Consider the following 22,321-nt stretch of genomic DNA (forward strand, 5'->3'; position numbering starts at 1 on the left):
TTGAGCAAGGGAACCATGGTAGGCAGGTCTGTTGGCATTTGCATGAAGATTGCATTAATGATATGATATGTTGTCATTGATGTCAATTAACCGCTAATGATATTGTTGATATTGTTGTAATATTGTTACTGTAATCGATAGGAAGAATTTATGGAGTGAACTGGTAACCGGTGTAAGCCTTATCTATTGTTGTAACCAATAAACCCTACCTGTTATTTTTTATAAACCCTAACCAATTAAGTTTAGTGAATTGGTTATATTGGTTTATGATTTGATGATGAGTGATAATAATTATTGTATGAAGACAATTCCAAGAGATTTTGGCAAGTAGTTGTAATGGTTTTTGTCTAGGGAATGAGAAAATGTATTGCATCTAATGCAAAGTGTGTGATGAGTTACTAAGTTCAATGAAGCGGTGATCAAGGAGCGATCAAGGTTTTCTTGATTAATGTGCAGAGATTGCTATGTAATCCAATGGTCATACTTGAGCTGATTTGTTTGTAATCTCTATGAGAATTAGGTTTTTGTTGTGTTACCAACCTGATTGATTTGTTTATAAGGTCGATGAACCTGTTTAGTTTAATGAGTTGGTAAAGAGTGAGCACAGATCAGTTGAGTGTGTGGTTTCCAAACCGGATGATGTATATGCAGTTTGAGTAAAGGTAGATAGGAGCATGAAATGGATCTGATCAAGCAAGTGTAGTGTTATTCAGACAGATCAACAAACTCCTGTTGTTTTCTAACAATTACAATAGAATTGAAATCCCCTAACCGGGTAATCTCTAACAAGCTTGGTGTTATTCAAATCCTCTAACAAGGTGATCCATTAGATTGGATTTTCAAATCCTCTACCGAGGTTACTCCTTATAGGGTATTGCTTCTAACAAGGCATTTGTAATCAATCCCTTAACCAAGTGATTCCTAACAGGATTAATTCTTAACAATATTTTTTGTAAAGCTTTAATAGGCTAGGCTCCTAACAGGGCAAATTTTAGAAGAGTTCAGATTGTTATCTTGTGAGTCTCATCTCACCGTGGTTTTTACCTATTTTGGTTTCCACGTCAAAAATATTTGTGTCAAGTGGTGAATGTTTTTGTGGTTATGTTTTCATGGTTGATTTACTTAACTACTTAACTATTTTGATAAGTCATGATAACTGGAAGCATTGAGAAATGAAGTTGTTTACTATTAATTTGTTGTAACAGTCAACCGGTTTATCCTATGAGTTTTTATCTTGACAGAGGTATTACATTGTTAGTTCTAAGTTTACTTTGAGAGAATGATTTTTGAGATTGGTGAAGTTTGTATCATTTTTTCTATCTACTAATTCACCACCCCCCCTCTCAGTAGTTGAATGGATACTCATTCTTTCATCATACCATCAATTGGTATCAAAGCATATCAGGTCCTCTAAGGTCTAAGCCTAACATCTTGAGGTAAAAGATCTTGCAGATCATGATGAAGAAGGAAGGTCTGAAGTTTAATAAAGAGAACTACATGATGTGGAGTGACAGAATGAAAAATTACATCAAGAGTTTGGGAAGTCAGTATTGGGAACATGTCGATACTACGTATTTTGCACCTATTGGGATGTTGATTGATGATTAGAAGAAAGAGCAACAAGAAAATCATCAAGCACTGGAGGCTATTATCAGCTCTTTGTATGATGCAGAGTATGTAGATGTTCATGGTCTTGAAACTGCATATGAGGTATGGAAAAAACTTGAAGAGATTTACAACAGTGATGAACATGTTAAGATTGCTAAAGAAGAGAGTCTAAGAGGAAAGTTTGATGACGTGTGGATGACTGAAGGTGAGAATATCTAGCAGTATGGTCAAAGGATAAAAGAGATAGTTGGTGAAATTAAGAGTATGGGAGGTAAAGTGGAAGATTCTACAGTAATCGGTAAGGTACTGAGAACCCTGCTACCAGTCTACGCTATCCGAGTTGCAGCTATTCAGGAGTTGAAGTCCATTAACAAAACTAAGGTAACTCTTGACTCCATCATTGGCAAGCTTACTACTTTTGAGTTAAATGGTTATGATGGTAATGTACAAAAATTTGAGTTTGCATTTAGAGCTTATGTTTCTAACCCATCTGTGAGGAAAAGTAGAGATGCCAATCATAGTAATGAATCCAGATCCAATAGAGAAGTTGATGATGAAGACAGTTTAGTTGAGCTTGAAACATTGTTGGCCAAGCGGTTGCCTAGAGGTATAGGTAAATATAGAGGTAAATTACCTTTGAAATTTTTTGCATGCAACAAGATTGGACACATTGCTACTAACTATCCTAATGGTGATAATGAGCACAAACAAGAGAAATTCAAGAAGTACAAGGGTAAAGGCAAAAGAGATTGTCTTATTGTTGTTGATGGTGGTATCATTGATGAGGAATCTGATGGTGATGCTAATGAAGACATTGTGTTTGTAGCCATTAAAGAAGAGATATCAGACCAGAAGGCATTAGTATCCAAGATGGATAACTATGATGATTGGATCATTGATAGTGGTTGTTCACATCACATGATCAGTGATCGAAGCAAATTTCTTTCTCTGAAGGAATTTGATGGTGGAGTTGTAAGATTTGGTAATGACTCACCCTGCATGGTTATAGGTAAGGGAACTATTTCTCTTAATGGAAAGAGTAGTGCAGATGATGTCTACTAGGTTGAAGGTTTAAAGCATAATCTTTTGAGTGTGGCACAACTCAATGCCAGAGGATACCTATTGTATTTTAAAAATGGTATGTGCAAACTCTATGGAAATAAAGGTGAACTGATTGCAACCAGGAAGAAAACTAAAGGTAACTTGTTTCACCTTAATCCTAAAGTCAGCAACTATTTAATTGCAAACATAGAAGATAGTTGGCTTTGGCATAGGAGATTTTGTCATATAAACTTTGATAACATTGTTAAAGTGAGTAAGTCCAAGATAGTGAGAGGTTTGCCTCAGTTAGACAAACCAGTTAATGCTTGGTGCAAAGAATGTTAGCTGGAAAATATGACATCCTCAACTTTCAAGAGCAAATATTTTTCAATGGAACATTTTTTAGATTTGGTTCATACTGATCTTTGTGGACCAATCAGAACAAAAAGTATTCAATGTGACAGATATTTTATGATCTTCACTGATGATTTCTCAAGGAATGATGTGGGTCACATTCTTGAAGGAGAAGACAGAAGCTTTTGGTAAGTTCAAGGCATTCAGGGCCTTAGCTGAGAAAGAGAGTAGGAAGAAGATAAAGTGTCTGAGGACAGATCAAGGTGGTGAATTTACTTCTGAGGAATTCACTAGGTATTGTGAAGAAAAAATGGTATCAAACAGCATCTTTTTGTACCAAAGACACCACAGCAAAATGGTATCGCAGAGAGAAACAACCAGTCAGTTGTTGAAGCTGCTAGGACGATGTTGATACAAGGAGGTGTAGCGAAAAATTTCTTGAGAGAAGCTATCAACACAGTTGTCTACACTATAAACTGGATTCTGTTAAAGAGAGGTAAGGACAAGACTCCTTATGAATATTGGTATGGTAGATCACCTAATGTTAGTTATTTTAGAATATTTAGAAGCAAATGTTTTATTAATAAAGGTGATTATATTAGCAAATTGGGGCTAAAAGTGATGAAGGTATATTTCTTGGCTATTCCACCAAGAGTAAGGCCTACAAGTGTTTTAACAACCGGACATAGAGAATTATTGAGAGTGTTGATGTTTGAGCGGATGAAAATCCTAAATTTTTAGTTTCAGAGAAAAAGGATGAAGATCCTTGCATTTGTTTTTGGAACCAGAACTATGAAATCTAAAACCGACAAAGCAAATATGGATGTACTAGTTCAACCGGAATAGATAAATTAAAAGAAGATGATGATAATGAAGAAGCTGAACCTAAAGATAATGATCATGTTATTCCAAGATATGTGAGACTGAATCACAATCCTGAATAGATTATTGGGGACAAGGATGCTAGAGTACTAACCAGAAGAAGAATCAGAGAGAATTCTTGCATGATCTCCACTATTGAACCAATAACTACTAAGGAAGCATTTGGTGATGATCATTGGGTTAAAGCTATGGAGGAGGAATTAGATCAAATTGAGAAGAACAACACATGGACCCTAGTACCCCGACCAGTAAATAAAAATGTGATAGGTACTAAGTGGGTATTCAAGAACAAGTTGAATGAAGATGGTGTTGTAGTTCGCAATAAAGCTAGGTTGGTTTGCAAAGGTTATGCACAAGAGGAAAGAGAAGACTATGGTGAGACTTTTGCACTAGTGGCAAGACTAGAAGGTGTCAGAACTTTACTTGCATTTGCAGCACACGAGAAATTCAAGGTATACCGGATGGAAGTTAAGTCTACATTTTTGAATGGGATACTAGAAGAAGAAGTATACATTGAGCAGCCAGATGGTTATGCTCTGACTGATAAGAAAGACATGGTATGCAGATTGCATAAAGATTTATATGGATTAAATTAGGCACCATGAGAATGGTATGAAAGGCTTCATACACATATGATGAAGATAGGCTTTCTGAAAAGCAGTGATGATAGTAACATTTATCTCAAATATGAAGGAGATAAAATACTATTCAGTGAAGTATTTGTTGATGATATCATATTTGGAGGTAATGATGACATCAGCAAGAGTTTTGCAGATGAAATGAAAAATGAGTTTGAAATGTCTTTAGTGGGAGAAATAAAAAATTTCATAGGCTTTCAAATACAGCAAATGAAGAATGGTATTTTTGTCACACAGTTTAAGTATGTGAAAGAGGTCTTGAAGACATTTGGCATGAGTGACTGTAAACCAGTTGGGACACCTATGGTTACAGGTTGTAAGTTTTCTAAGGAAGATGAGTCCAAATCTGTTGATGACAAGGAATACATGTCAATGATTGGGAAATTGCACTATATTGTTCACAGCAAACTGGCCATAGCTCATGCAGTTGGCATAGTTGCTAAATTCTAGAAGAATCCTAAGAAAAAACACATTTGATAGCAACCAAAAGAATTTTTAGATATCTTAAAGGTACCATTGATTATGGGTTATGGTATCCATATGGAGGAAATTTTGACTTGAAGGTGTACATAGATGTAGATTGGGCATGAAATGTTGATGACCAGAAAAGCACAACCAGTGGAGCATTTTTTCTTGGAGGGAGACTTGTTTCATGGAGTAGTAAGAAGCAGAGTTGTACTTCACAATCTACTGCTGAAGATGGGTATGTTGTAGCTTACATGAATTGTACACAGGCTATATGGATGAGGCACATTTTGGAAGGTTTTAAGATGAAGATTTCAGAACCTATAAAGATTTTATGTGATAATACAAGTGCCATAAATATTTCCAAGAACCCTGTTTTGCATGCACGAACCAAGCATATTGAATTGAAGTATCATTTCTTGAGGGAAAAAGTACAGAGTAAAGATATGATCCTGGAGCATGTTTCTACCAAGGAGCAACTTGTAGATATTTTTACTAAACCTCTGCCTAAGACTGCTTTGAGTATCTTAGAAGTCAGTTAGGGTTTGTCCCTCTTCATGAAGTCACTTAAGTATGATGTAGATTACATCAGTCCCAGAGCTACTTGCAGAATTTTATAGGAGGATTGGTGTAGAAGTGGATTTATTCCATAGGGGGAGCATCAAGTTGCAGATTGTTGATGATGCACAATGAAATTTGACATTACATGTTTTACTTTCAATTTGGCATTGTTGTCAAAGGGGGAGAAGAATTATGTGATTATGGGAAGGAGAACCGGTGACAAGCTAAAGACATGGAGAGCATGGTGAATACTTGGTAATGTAAACCAGGATTCCTATTCACAATCACATAGCAATCAATGGTATTGATATTTGTATTGCCATCAATGCCAAAGGGGGAGATTGTTAGCATTTGCATGAAGATTGTATTAATGATATGTTATGTTGTCATTGATGTCAATCAACCGGTAATGATATTGTTGATATTGTTGTAATATTGTTACTGTAACCAGTAGGAAGAATTTGTGGAGTGAATCAGTAACTGGTGTAAACCTTATCTATTGTTGTAACCGGTAAACCCTACCTGTTGTTTGTTATAAACCCTAACCGATTAATTTTAGTGAATTGGTTATATTGGTTTATGATCTAATGATGAGCGGTAATGATTATGACACATATGATTATTGTATGAAGACAAATCCAAGAGATTTTGGCAAGTTGTTGTAACAATTTTTGTCTAGGGAATGAGAAAATGTATTGCATCTAATGCAAAGCAAGTGGTGAGTTACTAAGTTTGATGAAGCAGTGATTAAGGAGTAGTCAAGGTTTTCTTGATTAATGTGCAGAGATTGCTATGTAATCCAACAGTCATACTTGAGTCGATTTGTTTGTAATCTCTATGAGAATTAGGTTTTTGTTGTGCTACCAACCTGATTGATTTGTTTATAAGGTCGATGAATTTGTTTAGTTTAATGAGTTGGCAAAGAGTGAGCACAGATCAATTGAGTGTGTGGTTTCCAAACCGGATGATGTATCTGCAGTTTGAGTAAAGGCAGATAGGAGCATGAAATGGATCTAATCAAGCAAGTGTAGTGTTATTCAGATAGATTACCAAACTCCTGTTGTTTTCTACCAATTACAGTAGAATTGAAATCCCCTAACCGGGTAAGCTCTAACAAGCTTGGTGTTATTCAAATCCTCTAACAGAGTGATCCATTAGATTAGATTTTCAAATCCTCTACTCTACTGGGGTTACTCCTTACAGGCTATTACTTCTAACAAGGCATTTGTAGTCAATCCCTTAACTGGGTGATTTCTAATAGGATCAATTCTTAACAAGACTTTTTGTAAAGCTTTAATAGGCTAGGCTCCTAACAGGGCAAACTTTAGAAGAGTTCAGATAGTTATCTTGTGAGTCTCATCTCACCATGGTTTTTACCTATTTTGGTTTCCACGTCAAAAATATTTGTGTCAAGTGGTGAATGTTTTTGTGGTTATGTTTTCATGTTTGATTTACTTAACTACTTAACTATTTTGATAAGTCATGATAACTGGAAGCATTGAGAAATGAAGAAGTTGCTTATTGTTATTTTGTTGTAACAGTCAACCGGTTTATCCTATGAGTTTTTATCTTGACAGAGGTAATACATTGTTAGTTCTAAGTTTACTTTGAGAGAATGATTTTTGAGATTGGTGAAGTTTGTATCAGTTTTTCTATCTACTGATTCACCCCCCCCCCCCTCTCAGTAGTTGACTGGATACTTATTCTTTCATCATACCATCAAGGTCAAGTCCCTCATCTTCTAGTACCTGATTTAGGTTTTCACTAGAAAATACATACTTTCTTTTTACTTTTTTGTGTCTGAAGGTGCCTCATTGAGGTTTTCACAAGGGGAATTTTGATTTTTCTTTTCTCTTTCGTGACTAAGGGAGTTGACCTAACTACCAAAGTATGCCTCCTGTGAAGTTGGATTCAATTAATAGTATGTGATATTTGAGGTCCTGCATGTTTAAAAGTGCCAAGAAGGCATGGTCATCAGCACAAATGTCAAGAGTCGGTGGTCCTTGTTGGTCCTAGTCAATCAATTTAGAGTATACAAGGGGGAGGTCAAATGGAGATGAGGTAGAGATAGTTTTTATGTAGGCATCATTGAATAGGTCATCGATGTATTCAAAGGGAACTTCATGGAATTCCTCTTTATTGGAGTCATCAATGTTAGAGGGAGGGTATGTCGAAGCACTAGTGATAGTAACCTTAGGTACTGGGGAGTAACCTAAGCCCCGATTGTACTTGTATGAAGCTGGCGAGATGAGTGCTTTTCTTCCTTGTTCTTTAGGTCTTAAACCATTTCCTTTATATCCTATATTTTCTACTATAGCAGATGCCTTAGAATACATCTCTTTTGGGAAGTCTACAGGTGTCTCATTCTCTTCTTTGTAGAGCCAGGAGGTGACATCAGTTTCAAGACTTTCTTCATCAAGTGGACCCCACTACTAGAATGTGATTTTCTTACATTGTATGATAGGTTTTTTTTCAATCTTAATTTATTTGGGCCTACCATAGGACTTGGGAGAAGGAGGGAGATGTCACACATAAAATGTATTTTTCAGAGTATATTCTCTACATCTGTTGTCAATGATCTTGACCTTGATCTCAAGTTGGCTAGAACTGGATGCAACATTAGAGGTTTCGAGGGTTGATGGAAAAGTGGGTGTATTGATTTAGTAATGGTAGGGATGTTTCCCCTCAAGGAGTTTGCAATATTGAAAAGATTGTGAATCAGTTAGGATAGCAATTTCTCTACCATTGTAATGAAACTTTAGGCATTGATGGTAGGTGGATGGAATGACTTGTATGGAATGGATCCACGAGTGACCGAGGAGAGTGTTGTAGGGGAGATTAAGGTCCAAAACCTAACAGGTAGTTTCAACTATAGCAGGGCCCACTTGAAGAGGCAATGTGATGGTACCTTTTGAGACTTGTTTTGCATCATCATAGGCTTTTATTGTGATCTTACTAGATGGATCAACCAGATCTTTAGAGAATCCCAATTGCTTGATTAATTTGTATGTATAAAGTTTTAGACCAAATCCACTATCTGTAAGGACTCTCTTGATTTTTATGTTTATGTCTAATAGCCTCAATGTGGAGTGGTTTATTGTGTGAAGGGTTAGTGGATGGAACGTCTTTGGAGGTGAAAGCTAGGTGATGTTGCACATCGAGATTACATATCAAGGCCTAGAATTGGGCGACATTAATGTTGTCAGGGAGACAAGATTCTAGTAGGACCTGTTTAAGGATCTCTTTATGAATGGGAGAGGTTTTGGGAAGCTCACGGATGGAAATTTGTGTAGGCATCTTCTCGAGGTGATCAAGAATGTTATAGTGATTGGAGGATGACATGGAAGAGGGAGGAGGAGAAAGAGCTCCTTGGATAGTTACTCTTCCTTGACAAGTTGTGATGTTGCAATCATTTAGTGATTATGGATTGGAGGGTGAAGCACCCTGGATAACTATCATAGATTGAGGTGGTCTACTAGATGACTAAGGAGGAGGGGCTCCTTGAATGATTACCCTTACTTGACGAGGTGTTGATGTGGGGTCAACTCCTTGGATAATGATGGTGTTAACATGATTGTCAATAGGTTCGATGTATCCTACCAAGGAGTTGAATCTAGTGATATTGTTGGTATAGTCATAGTGGACCAAATGAGATGATGAGCCATTGTCCTTACCATGCTTGGGAAAGGGGTCGTGATAAATTTTGAGCTTATCATTGGAATTATTGGTCTTTGCAACTGTAACCTTAACATCACCCTTATCAATAAGGTCTTGAATATAATTTTTTAGTTTCATGCACTTTCTTTTATCATGACCTTGGACATGATGGTACTCACAATATTCATTTTCATTATACCATCATGGTTTTGGTTGGTTGGGTTCATACGGATGAGTCATGGGAAAGACCACAACCCAAGCCTTGACAAACTTATGGAAGACAACCTCAATAGGTTTAGCAAGTGGAGTATATTTATGTTGAGGTTGATTATTGGGGTGAGATGATCAGCCATGAATGGAGATGTTGTTGTGGGTTTGGGATTGGTTCTAGGAGTCAGAGTTGTTGTTGGATGAGTTATTGGTGGTGGTAGGTTTGGTGGGAATGGTCACAGCCTAGACACACTTGGCATTAGTGACTCCATCATTGACAATATTTTTGTTCTTAGACCAATACCTAGACTTTCCATTGGATGAGGACCCCTGGTAATCCTTCTAATAAGGTTTTAGGACACCTTGCTCAAGGAGAACTTGCTTTAAGGCTAAGCCTTTCTTGGTGACTTCTTCAAAGGTTTCAATACATTGAAACCTCAAAGGATGAGATATTTTAGGGATGAGGTTGCATTGAAACAACTCAACTTGGTAAGATTCAGGTATGTCTAATGTAGGAGCATCCTTGGTTCATGGCAATCTTGTATCAACCAAAAACATTTTCTTTTATGTTTGTTTCTTGTTTTGTAGTTTCAGCATTTATTTTTGTGTTTCTTTGCATTTTCTCACAGGATCTTGTGTAGCTGGATTTTGTTTGTGGACCTATTCATCTACCTTATCCTTATTTTGTGAGATGTTTGGATTGTTTTTCTGGTAAGTTATCACTTCCAAAATCAGAGACAGTTTTCTATCTTGGAACACCGAAACCACTTGGATCTATTTTTCTATTGGCAAATCTTGTAGATCCTTTATGTAACTTGTGGAGCCTTAATTCATTGTTACAAACATTCCTTGGCATGTGGTCAACCTTCCCTTAGGTACGCACTTCATCCTATGGATTTTTTTGAGGGATCTCTTTGGCGAAGGCCAACCTGGTTGTTTACATGATTCATCATGTTCATCGGCATTTGTTTCATCCTAGGTCGACACTAATCATTATTGATCATATAAATCAATGTAATTGTGAATGTAGAGATCATAATTAGAACATAGAAAATAAATCTAAAGTTTAAGAGGTCTGAAGTTGACCAATATTGTATTTGAGCATGTATGTGAGTAGGCCAGTGCATTGAATCTTGTAGGTCGTGTGTTGCTAGCAGTTTGTAATTGATTTCATGATATAATAAAGCCTATTTTCTATTGCCTCCATCACATTGTGTTACTTATGTTGTGTTAACTCTTGTTGCACGGTCTATACTATTCTCTTTCAGGACTCTCCCACCGTGACTGCACCAAGTGGTATCAAACCGATTTTTCATTCCGGAGACTGTGTTGTCCAGTAAGATTATTTTGTGGGGTGGCTAATTGAGGATCCAACCTGCAGTTGTAGAGGCCTGTCGTAAAGATGGCACAAATAGGAAATGTTAGAAATGATGGAGATAGTGGAAATACAAACCTTGTTGTGATAAAAATTGTGTGAGGAATTGCAGCCTGGTTAGAAGCCGTCGAAACGGACCAAAGAAGAGGTTGACATGTCAGATATGTGAGTGATGATGAAGAAGAAGAAGTAGCTAGAGAACAAGGAGAAAATCCATCAGTGAATGATCCAAATGAAGAAAGGTTCATAAGAGCCTTGACAAGAGTGAATTTCAAACCATATTTTACCCCACCAGATTATGATGGCAAGTTGGATTTGGATGAATTATTGGATTGGATCATGGAGATGGAAAAGTATTTTGATTTTGAAGGTACCGCAGAAGACAGGAAGGTGAAATATGCTTGTACTAAGTTGAAAGGACATGCATCCCTTTGGTGGGAACATTTGCAAGTAGACAGATAGAGAAGAGGAAAAGAGAATATCAAATCTTGGGAGCGGATGGTTAGTAAGTTAAAATCGAAGTTCATGCCTGTCGATTATCAAGTGAATCTATTCCAGAAGTTGCAGAATCTGAAGCAGAAGGAATCTAGTGTGAAGGAGTATACCAAAGCATTCTACAAGTTGAATATCAGATCCAGACATATTGATGATGAGATTGAAGAAGTTGCTAGATATTTAAATGGGTTGTGGATGTCTATACAAGATGAACTCAGTCTAATCAAGTTGCAGAGTGTTGAGGAAGCTTATCAATATGCCCTAAAAGCAAAGGAGAAGTTGAACAAAATACATGAGCAAAAGCAAAGAGGTAGGGGTGGAATATTTCAGGGAGGAAGAGGACAATGTACAAATTAGAGCAAGGACAAGGAAGTTAGTAGAGATAGTAGTTCATATCGGAAGGATGATAAAAAATTTTACTGGAGAAGAGAACCTGATGGATACCAGAATAAGGGTTAGGGAAAAGAAGAAAGAAGATAAGATAAAGAGTGTTTATAGGAACCTACTTTAAGTGTGGAGGAGAAGGACATCGTGCTTTTGAATGTAGGAAGGCAGAGAACACTAGAAGAGAAACATTGGTTGAAGAAGACCATACCGAATCAGCTAATAAACTGGAAGATGGAGAATTGTAGGTGATGAGGAGAGATTTGTGTCATATTGGATGTGATGAGGAGCCCTTGCAGAGGAGGAATTTGTTCAAGATCAAATGTAAGGTATCTGATAAGTGTTGTAAAGTCATTATTGATAGTGGTAGTTCAGATAACCTTGTTTCAAAAGAGATGGTAAATAGGTTAAATTTGGAAATACTAAAGCACCCTAAGCCTTATCAAATAGCATGGATTCAAGATGACCATAAGATACTATTAAGTAAATAATATTTCATAAAATTAAAAATTGGATCTTATCATGATGAATTTTTGTGTGATATTATGCCTATGGATATTTGTCATATCTTGTTAGGTAGACCTTGGTAATTTGATAGAAAAGCAATACATCCTGGGAGGAAGAACATATACACTATTGTTGCCAATGGGATGAAGCAGACCTTGTTACCCTTGGAGGAGCCTCTAAAAATTGAATTTTCTACAAGTGCTATTGTGTACGGTGAAAATGGATAACAACAATATTGAAAGGCTATAAGGAATTCAATCACAAAACCCTAGCCTAACAACAACAAAGATCCACCATAACATATGAAGATTACCTAAGACAATGCAAATCAAATGAAATCACAAAGATTATACCATCACATGTCCAATAGGGTTTGGATCTCCATTATTCCTATCTCCATTGATCTTGCTTGATATATTTGCTCTCAGATTTTATGTGTGCACAAGAGCTCAACAAAGAATGGAAATGTGGTTGAAAGGAGGATCGCATATGAAAGTTCAAAAGTGTAGTGTAGTCAATTGATCAAGTAGTTAGTTAGGGTTTGATAATGAAGGAAGCATCTCCTTATATAGAAGATACTATAAGAAATGGAAGGATAAGATTGAGAGGTGTAAAAGATAAATGGTCGGCTATGATTAGAGGGTAGGTAGAGGAAATAAGAAAATAATGAAAGGGTAGGTAGTGTAGGAATCAAGAGATGAATGACATGTGTCATGGGTGGAAAAGGCTAATGAATTAATTAAATAAATAAAGATTTATTTAATTAATAGAGGAAGTGGGATCAATTAAATAAATAAGATATTTATTTAATTTAGAAAAAGGGTAATTTAAATAAATAAATGTATTTATTTAAATGAGAAATAAGGCTAGAAGAGGATAAATGAATTAATTAAATAAATATAGATTTATTCAATTAAAAGAAGAGTTAGGCTAAAGATAATTAAATAAATAAAGATATTTATTTAATTAGACTGGACAATTTTAGGTGCCTACATTTTGCCCCTCTTTGAGACAATGCAGCTTGTCGCGTTGTTTCAAAGAAGATAAGATGAACTGATACAAAGTTGCCCCAAGATTGGAATGATATGCCCCCTCGAGAGATTGGATGAGAATGTCTAGAAAGATCATAGACAATCTCTCGATAAGAAAGAAAGGCTAGAATGGACTAGCTAGATAGGATAGAGTGATAGAGTCATGGGATAATGAAGACTAACTCGGGAAAATAGGGCTAGGGCTAGGGCTAGGGTAGTCTATAAAATAGACCATGAGGGGAAAACATCCTCATTGTCATCCACACATCCAAGAGATCAGAGTGCAGAGAGAGAATAGAGCAGCAATAGTCAGCAACGATGGCATTGGTTCACAGATTCGATTACATTCGCCGATTTCAGAGGCCAGTAGATGCAGGAGAGTCGGTAAGTATCGCAAAACCTCCTTGTACTTTGTTGCAATAAATGTTGTCATTAATGCATCTTAGGTATCATAATAACTGCATTCTAGAATATGTCAAACAAGGTCAGAAAACGCTGAGGTGCATTTGTGCAATATGTAAGCGTGTTTATGTAATGAAAGCGCGTTTGTGTCTTCAAGGTCAAACCGGCAGTTCTATGATGAACATATGTTGTCGATTGGATAAGCTGTTGAGAGGATACACTCAAGCAGGTCCTCTAGGGAAGACTAGGATAGCAGATGGGGCTAGGATTGACAATTTTGTGATAGAACATACGTTGCCAATCAAGAAACTACTCAAGAGGATACACTCAAGCCAAGGCTCTAAGATAGGATAGATCGAGGCACTTTGTGATGAATAGGGAGTACCAAGACATAGTACTTTGTGATGAACAGGGAGTACCAATAGGAGCAGCACTTTGTGATGAACAGGGAGTGCAAATATGAGCATCACTTTATGATGAATAGGGAGTGCAAATATGAGCAGCACTTTGTGATGAACAGGGAGTGCAAAAACACGTAGTACTTTGTGATGAACAGGGAGTACCACTAGGATAAATAGCAACACTTTGTGATGAACAATGAGTGTCACTAGGATATAGTATCATAAGCACTTAAGATAAAAAGCAGCATTTTGTGATGAATAGGGAATGCCACTTTAACTGACATAGTTGATTTGTTTGACTACAGAAGTACCTACCTATGTTGGAGTCATGGGAGAGATTCTCGTCGACACAAAGGTTACGACTAGAGCTGACATTTGAGGACCGAGCTACCATTGAGGTTATGGGTTTGAGATATATTCTGTATGTGCCTGAGTTTTGGGTGAACATGGGTTTGTTGACTATGCTGGCTGAGAGATGGCACTCTAAGACATGCACATTTCACTTGCCTATGGGTAAGATGGCAGTCACCTTAGAGGATGTGTACAGGATACTGCGGATACCGATCAATGGGGAGCTGATACCCTACGATCGAGATGGAGACAGGGAGGCCCTGAGAGGAGTGTTCTAGGATTCAGGACTGGAGATGAGGGTTGGACACGTGGCATGGGACATGATGATAGTGATAGGACTGGCACTACCAGTAGTGCTAGGAGGAGTGATCAGTGGGTTCCTGTGTCCAGACAGGGTGACACGGGGGTTGGTTGTGGGCTAGGGGAGCACCTTGGAGACACTGGTTACACAGCATACCAGATATGCCTAGGGATTGTGCATGCTGGCACACTTATATTATAAGCTTCATCAATTTGTTTATCATGGATCCATAGGATTGGGCTACGGAGTTACATTATTGTAGGTTTGGGCATATGAGCATCTACCAGTCACACGGTCGATACCTTTCAGAGGTCGAGGTCATGGATACAGTTTTGTTCATTTATATGATATGATTACCTCACAGCCATAGATTGGCAGGTTGGAGCACTAGCGTTGATTGATCGATGAGATTGACACTATGATATGGAGGTCGTACTGTGAGTGCGAGCAATGGAAGGATGATATAGTGGAGCTTCCCTATACCTTCAGGAGTAGATATCTAATTGGGCGGATGCCCTATGTACTAGAGAGGCAATTAGTGGATAGGTTATGCAGGTAATTTGGCAGGATCCAGTGGATGCCATGGGATTCTGGTATGTATGTGCGGATAGTACAAGACTAGGCACACTTTGGGCCACTATTATCATATGATCAGGTCATGATGCAGTTGGTAGAGATGGTGCCCATGCCATTGGATATGTGGCCTGAGATTGAGGATGTAGGGATGGATGCAAAGTATACTGCATATTGGGCAGAGCATCCATTTCCACGCCTGATAGACCTAGGTGAGCAGATAGATGGAGATGGCGAAGGGGATGAGGATGATGATGGAGATGGTGGAGGTAGAGGCCGATGGAGGAGGTGAGGTGCAGTTGGAGAGAGGAGAGTGGCTCCACAAAGAGAGGGTGGGGAGGAGAGATAGGCTTGGGTGGTGAGGGGTCGTGGTGGATTTCCATTACAGGTGCGAGCAGCACAGGGTCCTAGATAGGTGCAGGGATAGGCACAGAGGCAGGTATAGGTACAGGCACAGCAATAGCCACAGCCACCAGTACAGGGGGAGCCACAGGCACAGGGGGCCGAGGAGGAGGAGGATGAGCTATTTGAGCTGAGGGAGATCTGCCAAGGGTAGGCATATGAGATCCAAAATTTGGAGAGGGAGATAGCTAGGCTTAGGAGATAGCTGAGGGATACTGAGTTGGAGCGAGATCAGGCTATCCAGTGCTACACTGAGGCTGAGACAACACTGAGGGCTAGGAGGTAGGTGACAGAGGACACAAGGGATGGATACGCCTATGTTCTGTGAGTAGGGGAGGAGATAGGTTATTGGCAAGACCTATACTAAGGGGCAGTGCCACCAGAGCAATGGGTGAGGAGCTTCCACAAATCATCGCAGATAGCGACGGCTACTAGAGGGAGTCAGAGGAGACAGGCATCCAGCGGTGGGGTTATGGGTCAACCACCACCACCAGATAGAGGGGGTAGGAGAGATGATCCTGGGGCAGGTCCTTCTAGGGCTCAGACTCCATCGAGGCCAGGGGGCTTCGAGGGAGGGAGTTCATCATAGCCATAGAGGGCTCCCTATGTATCAGTTTTTTACCATTTTGTATTATGATATAGACACCTCCAGGTGGTTGTAGCCATATGATTTTGACATCATTGTATCATGACACTTTTGATTATATATATATGAGATGATTCACCTTTGCGGCAGCTATATGCATGTGTACCTATATGATGCTTATGTTCCTTCTATGTATGTTTCTATATGATGCTTATGATATGGATGTAAATATGTATATAAATTTTTTTATGTTGTTAATGTGTTATATATGATGCAAATGTGAATGTGTGAAATGCAGATGAATATGATAATATAAATATAAAATGTGCTAATATGTGTTGTGTGCATGATGTGATGCAATTGTGATATCTATATGTATGTATGAAATGCTTAATATGTGGTAATGCAGGTGCAACTACATGAAATGCAAATGTTTTTGGCATGTCATTATACTCAGTCATGTGATAGCATGCTACACGGACTCAGGAAGGATGATGAAAGTCAATCAAGAATGGGGGATGCAAGACAGAAGATATGAAAGTGAAAGAGCTTCTTGTGTGTTATCATCATTGAGCTTTATTATGGCAAGTAGGTTATGACAATCGAGGCATATGTTCAACCCAGAAAGTCATTGTACCTGTTTGCATGGAGATAAGACAGTCACAAACAAGGAATGCCCCAGTTCACACTAGACTCTCAGTGTCCTCATATCCTTGGACAAGTCATAGCATTACTAAGAGACAATCCATAGACAACAAAGAAAAATAGGTGACGATACCCCATCCTCACCTTTCTAGTCAAAGACATCTTGGAGATAGAATCCCTAGTCAGAGACATCCCGAAAAAACTAAAAGACATGTCACCAAAAAGATAAAATCAAAAGAAAACCAAGACTCGACACCAACATCCATTATAGTCCTCAAGTTTAATGTCTCTTGTCACTTGTATAAGTTGTATTTGATTGTGGTCACAATGTTTACTTTCACAAAAAGGATAGATAACACTGAACCATATGTTGTCTGAGTCTATTGAAAGATTTGATTTGTTGAAGCTCATTGTTACTGTTGTGTCTCATCTAAAACTGGCTGAATCCATGAAACTAATACTTTATTGTAGAGAAAGCGAAACTTTATTGCAGATTGGCAATGCAAGTGTTGCTTTATTATAGATTGTGCACGGATAGACTGAAGAAAATTTGGAAGAAACTGTACTCCTCGGAACGTGTGATGTTCTTAGTTCCACGCCCATCACTAGACATAGGATTTGCCTTAGCCACAAATAGGAGCTGATTTATTATGGATGGAAAGGGGTGAAAAGGGAGGTTTATTATGAATGATTAACCAATCTTGGGTAGATCAATAGCAAGCCATGATGGGAATGGGTAAGTTTATTATGAATGGATAGGATGTGAGTGTGTGCAAAGTGAAAGGAGGAAAGTGAATCTTGAAGGAGGGAGGAGCAATGTCTCCACATATGGCGCCGGTGACCCGGTTTTCACCATGGTACTTTCCCAGGGTGCCACCGAAGTGGTTTTCACCGTTGGATGAAATTTTTTTCTATTTTTCAATTTTTTTAATTGTCACAAGGTGCCTATTTGCCAAGTTTTCACCAAGTAACGATTTTTTATTTTTTCTCATTTTTTTTTGTCTTTTTGAATTTTTTGATTTTTTTGTATTTTTGAATTAGGATACTCTGAAGAGATATGTGTAAAACCTGTGAAGATGCATGTTGTTGATAGGATCCTCCAAAGGTTCACCCTCTATGGTTGAGAGTTGATATGCACCAGATCCATATGCTGTTGTGATGATGTAAGGACCAAGCCAGTTTGGTTCAAACTTGCCCTTCTTCTCTCTGTCTTGCTGATTTTTAGGATTTTCTCTGAGAACCAAGTCACCTACCTCAAATGTGCGAGGCTTCACTTTATGATTGTAGTTGCGACTCATTCATTGTTGATAAGCCTTGAGATGATTAAAAGCAGTTTGTCTTCGTTCAACCAATAGTTCAAGTTCTTATAAGCGAGAAACCCTGTAGTATTCATCATTGATAATATTTTGCAAAGAGACTCGTAAAGAGGGTAATTCAACCTCAATAGGCAAGATAGCTTTAGTGTCATAGACAAGTGAATAGGGTGTAGCTCCTATAGGTGTGCGGATGCTTGTGTGGTAAGCCTAAAGTGCGGGATTAAGTTGGATATGCCAATTACGGCCAGCGTCATCGACTGTCTTTTTCAAGATTTTAAGGATTGTTTTATTAGACGCCTCAGCTTGACCATTACCTTGGGGATAATAAGGTGTGGAAAAATGATGGGTAATATGGAAGTGGTCACAGAGTTCATGAACATCCTGATTTTTGAAGGGATGCTCGTTATTAGTGATGATGGAAACAGGAATACCGTATCGACAAATGATATAGTTGAGAATGAATGTAGCAATTTATTTTCCAGTGACTTGTGTGAGAGGCACGGCTTTGATCCATTTTGTGAAATACTCTGTAGCAGTGATGATGAATTTATGACCGTTGGAAGATGGAGGGTGAATCTTGGCTATGATATCGAGTCTCCACTGACAAAATGGCCAAGGAGTCGCAATTGGTTGAAGTTCTTGCATTGGCACATGGATGAGGTCTCCATGAAGTTGACACTGCTTACATTTCTTGACAAATTGATATGAATCTTTTTCCATATTGGGCCAGTAATATCCAGTCCTGATGAGTTTCATGGCTAAGGTAGGACCACTAGAATGTGGACCATATATCCCTTCATGTACTTCACATAATGCAATTTGAGCTTCGTCGCTTTCTAAACATCTAAGAAGAGTGCCATCTAGACCTCAATGGTATAGGATATCGGCTAAAATGACATATCGAGAAGATTGGTGAATGAAAGTGCGACGTTGGTTATTGGATAGGTTAGGAGGAAGCGTATTGTCATGAAGGTATGTGAAAATGGAACCATATAACTGGGACTCGGGACCGACAACACATATCATCTCAGTAGGAGTGATTTCATATGAGGGAACCAAAAGGTTATCCACCAAGAATTCATAGCGGGTCTCATTCGGTGGTAAATCAATTAGTGAAGCAATTGTAGCCATGGCATCCATAGCTCAATTCTACTCTTTGGGTATCTGCTCAAAGTCTATCTTCATGAAATGTTGTTTCAGGTCATCCACCATTCTTTTGTAAGGCATTAATTTATCATCCTTTGTTTGATAGTCATTAGTTGCTTGACGAATTACAAGTTGAGAGTCCCCAAAAACACGAAGTTCCTGGATCTTCCACTGAACTGCAATCTGTAATCCAGTTGTTAATGCCTCATATTCTGCTATGTTATTAGTGTAGGGAAATGATAATCGATATGATTTTGGTATAGAATCCCCTTGAGGAGTTATGAAGAGGATGCCAGCTCCTGCCCCATGCTGTGTGTATGAGCCGTCAAAGTATAGTTGCCAAGGCTTTGCATGTGACACTGTTAAAATGGATTCATCTAGAAATTCTGAAATTAGAGGAACATCATCTAACATGGGAGCATCTGCTAACTGATCTGTGATAGCTTGTCCTTTTATTGCTTTTCTATCCACATACTCGATGTTGAATTCACTCAGGAGCATCACCCATTTGGCTAGTTGCCCAATAAGTGTTGCTTTATTGAGAAGGTATTTCAATGGATCGATCCTTGCTACCAACTTAGTCTTATGAGTTAGCATGTAATGTCATAATTTCTATGAAGCAAAGACCACAATGAGACATGCATGCTCAATTGGTGTGTAGTTTAGCTCATATCCCACCAATGTGTGACTAATATAGTATACTGCCTTTTCTTTGCCCTCAGAAACTTGTTGTGCTAAGAGTCCCCCTAGTGTTGTTGAAGTAGTTGATTTGTATAGTAATAGAGGTTGGTCTGGAACTAGTGGCATCAAAACTGGTGGATTCAGAAGATAATCTTTGAGTGTCTGGAAAGCTTGTTGACAATTATCATCCCATTTGAATTTGATGTTTTTATGTAGCAAGTGTTGAAAAGGATTACACTTATCTGCAAGTTGTGCTATGAATCTTTGTATGGACTGGACTCTCCCTTGCAAAGATCGAAGTTGACTGATATTTCTTGGTGGTTGCATCTCTAGGATGGCCTTGACTTTTGTTGGATCAGCTTCAATTCCTCTTTTTGAGACAATGAATCCCAAGAGCTTCTCAGAGGTTACTCCAAAGACACATTTCTTAGGGTTTAATCTTACTTTGTATTTTTCCAACCGATCAAAGATGACTGAAAGTATGTCCAAATGTGTATCTCTGTCTATTGATTTACCCAAGAGGTCATCAACAAAATCTTCCATAGTCACGTGCATGAGATCATGAAAGATAGTAGTCATGGCTCTTTGATATGTAGCGCCTGCATTTTTTTAGCCCAAAGGGCATGACATTCCAACAGAAAGTTCCCCAAGGACAAGTAAATGTCATGTTGTGCTGATCCTTGGATGTGATTTTTATTTGATTATAGCTAGAGAATCCATCCATCAAAGATAACATCGCATGACCTGCTATGAGATCAACAATCAAGTCAATATTTGGTAATGGAAAATCACCCTTAGGACAAGCTTTGTTGATGTCTCTGAAATCTGTACATATTCTGATACTACGATCTGGTTTACTGATAGGCACTAAGTTGGATATCCATTCAAGATAATCAATTGGGTGTATGAATCCGACATCCAATAATTTCTCAAGCTCTGCCTTAACTAATAATGCCACTTGTGGATGCATCTTTCTTAATTTTTGTTTCACTGGTTTTGCCCCTGGTTTAACTATCAAATGATGCATTACCAAATCCAAATCCAATCCAAGCATATCAGTGTATGACCATGCAAAGTTGATTTGTCATTCTGTGAAGAAACTTATGAATTTTGACCTTTCTGACTCTGTCAAAGATTGAGCCAGGAATATGTTGTGTGGAACTTCTTCTGTGCCAATGTTTGTTTTGATAGTCTCCTCTACCAACATGGATGACTTTTCCTCATATGATGCTGGGAGAATGTCGAGGCTTCCATCTTCAGGTGCCTCAGAGAGGTTTTTGCCCTCAAATACATCCTTTCTTTTTACTTTTTTGGGGTCAGACAGCACCACAATGTGGTTTTTGCCATAAAACCCTTGGTTTGTTTTTATTTTTATATTTTTGCGACTGGAAGGCCCGACACCCTCAGCAAAATATGCCACACTATTGAGTTCTATAGTGTATCCCACTTTATGGTCCCCAAGGGGAAGATCATCTCGTATGCCAAGATAGTCAATAAAAGCTTCATCATTTTGGAATGTGTCAAACTATGCAGGTCCTTCATGGTCCCAGTCAATAAGTTGGTGGTGAACAAGGGGAAGGCCTTTGATGTCTTCGAAGTTAGTGGGGCTAAGAGTGAAGATGTAGTTATATTCAAGTATGTCAAGGTAGTTATCAAGGTCATCATTGGCACTCTCCTCATCAGTCTCGATCATGAACGAATCCAAATTATCATCACTAGTAGCACATTCTAGGATAGGTGTTCTCATTCTTGTGATTTCAACCTAGGACCTAGAGGCAAGGACTGTATGGGATCCTCTGGGGTTGTTTCTTGACCAACTTTGAATTTTCTATAAAATTCCTCTTCTTCTATGGGTTCATCTAGTTCTTTGAATATCTCGGTGAGCTCATAGTCACTGGCGGATTTGTCTGAACCCCATTCCCAATCATTGGAGTCTGTGGAATAGCGATTTTCTTGTTGAATTTTGGTAGCTTTGATTTTTAATGCTTCTCCTGTCTTTTGAGTGTGGATCTTGGAAGTCATGAAACCAAGTCCCTTCGAGCGTTCCTTTTTGAATATCAATTCAAGTTGTAAAGGTTCAATGATGCCTTCCTTTCTTAAGCCAAGAGGGCTTTTGCCATCATACCCAAATTTTTGTAGGATCTTGAACCCTTTGCCATACTGTTCACATGGTATGCTGATGTGATCTTGTGTATCATTTTTAGGGTCTTTGTAAAGCATTTTGTATAAGTCTTCCTCTTCCAATTCACCCCAACTTTGAAAGATAGTAGGGTCCCATTTGAGTATAATGATAGATACCTGCTTATTAG

This window comes from Cryptomeria japonica, chromosome 5 (assembly GCF_030272615.1).
Source record: "Cryptomeria japonica chromosome 5, Sugi_1.0, whole genome shotgun sequence".
NCBI lineage: Eukaryota > Viridiplantae > Streptophyta > Pinopsida > Cupressales > Cupressaceae > Cryptomeria > Cryptomeria japonica.